This window comes from Lipotes vexillifer, unplaced genomic scaffold (genome assembly GCF_000442215.2).
Source record: "Lipotes vexillifer unplaced genomic scaffold, Lipotes_vexillifer_v1.1 scaffold1050, whole genome shotgun sequence".
Lineage (NCBI taxonomy): Eukaryota > Metazoa > Chordata > Mammalia > Artiodactyla > Lipotidae > Lipotes > Lipotes vexillifer.
In genome coordinates this window covers 3592-5777 of record NW_006771516.1, presented here as the reverse complement: position 1 = coordinate 5777, position 2186 = coordinate 3592, and the positions used below count along the sequence as shown (strand labels likewise).

The 2186-nt window shown below is 36.8% G+C and overlaps 1 pseudogene; it reads right to left on the bottom strand.

Annotated features, from left to right (window-relative positions):
* LOC103091418 (THAP domain-containing protein 11-like) overlaps positions 1 to 2186 on the bottom strand; it is a 49659-nt pseudogene that overhangs the window by 44943 nt on the left and 2530 nt on the right.

Here is a 2186-nt window from a genome sequence, read left to right as displayed (position 1 = left end):
GCGGTACGTGGGCCTCTCACTGTTGTGGCCTCTCCCGTTGCGGAGCACAGGTTCCAGACGAGCAGGCTCAGCGGCCACGGCTCACAGGCCTAGCCGCTCCGTGGCATGTGGGATCTTCCCGGACCGGGGCACGAATCTGCATCCCCTGCATCGGCAGGCAGACTCTCAACCACTGTGCCACCAGGGAAGCCCTCATATAGATATTGAGTTATTCAGGCTTTTGTTTTGTTTTCCCCAAGTACTTCAATTTCCCAATTGGGCTGATTTCAATTTTGTAAATAAATAACAAATTACCTATAGATGTGGGTGTATTTCTGGCCACTCTATTGTGTTTTATTGATTTATTTGCCTTTATTTTTGCCAACATCATACAGAAAAGATATTTATATATGAAAAGATATTAAATTCCAAGTATGTGTGAGATGTGTTACATTTGCCAATATGGTTCACCCAATTTTATTTAGGTTTAAAAAATCTGATACCGAAAATATCAAAATGACAGGCATTAATTTTATAACTGAGTATATTACTAAGGATATGAATAAAGAATTATTTTTAGGCCTTTTTAACATAAACAAATTTCACACAAATGTTATTCTTGAATAAATATTAAGCAGGCTGATTGATGATACTTGATTTAGACAATGTTTTATTTGTCCTTCTTTGTCATGGGCCATTTGAAGCCATCAACTAAAAATGTTTAAAAAAGAAAAAAAGAGAAAAGAGTTTCTAGAATATTAGCCCCAATAGAAGATTTTAAAAGCAAGGAGAAACCCCTATCACAGCAACTTGCACAAAATAGGGAACAATAAATATATGCTGTATGATTCGATGCATGCATGAAAAAATGAATGTTCTTGAAATAAAGATTGCTCTGACCATAATCTATGATATTATGATTGACATAATAGCTACTTTCATATAATGGCAAAGGCTGATCATCCTGAGATAATATAACAATTTTAAGAAATATCAGATTTTGAAATGAGGTATGAATATGAACTGTGTATCTCACCTTTTACAACTATATAAGGCAGTATACATTCAAACTTTTATGTTTGTAAAATTTCTTTCCATCTCTTTTAAGGTGTCCTACATAAAAAAAAAAAGATCTGTCTCATACAGACTTATCTTCCCAACTCACTTTCCCAACTATTACACACACACAAAAGCAACAGTTTTCCATAAATCTTTCAATGGTTGGCTAATTTCAAGTCAGTTAGGTGCTCACAGTGTGATAAAATTATAATATTTCTGTTTCTGAAGTTTGGATTTAGTTCTCTTTCTGAAGTTTGGATTTAGTTCAGACCTTGGAATGTGGAATTACAACAAAACAAATCTCACCATCTGGAGGTTTGCAAGTCATATTTTTTACCTTTTTTGTCACTGCATCTCTTTACAAATTCATAAGTACATGAGAATAAACATATACTACTCCCTGTAGTTTGTGAGTACAATAGACATTTATGACAAGTAAATTGCCAAGAAAACATTTACAATAAATATGATTTTGATGATAAGTTGTACCTTTAAAATAGAAATTAAAATTTCCAGGCATCTAATTTTTATATTACAGACTTAGGAATAGACTCTTCTCATTTGAAGAATTAAGTGTGTTGATAATTACAGAGTAACAAAAACTTACCAGCTACAACTGACTGCACTGCTGTAGAGCTCAACCCTATGGAAAGCTTAACTTTTTTCCCTAGTTGCTAATAAACTTCCCAAGTTGCTAAAAAGCTAACTTACAATACAGATGATTCCTCATAAAGACAGGTCTATATAACATCCTTGGGCAATCATGTTCTGATACTGCAGACTTTCAGGTTAATGAGAAAGTTGGATGCAAGATCTGTGAAGCTTGAAATCAGTGAAATTTCAAAAAATAAATGTTGACAAGTTTTTCAAGGGTCTGTAAATATGATAGAAAAGCTTACCATTTGAAATTTTCTAATTGACTCAAAGTCATTCTCCTAACATTTTTGGTTAAAAGCTGAGGGAAGGTGCTGGTGGCGCAGTGGTTGAGAGTCCGCCTGCCGGTGCAGGGGACACGGGTTCATGCCCCGGTCCGGGAGGATCCCACATGCCGCGGAGTGGCTGGGCCTGTGAGCCATGGCCGCTGAGCCTGCGCGTCCGGAGCCTGTGCTCCGCAGCGGGAGAGGCCGCAACAGTGAGAGGCCCACATA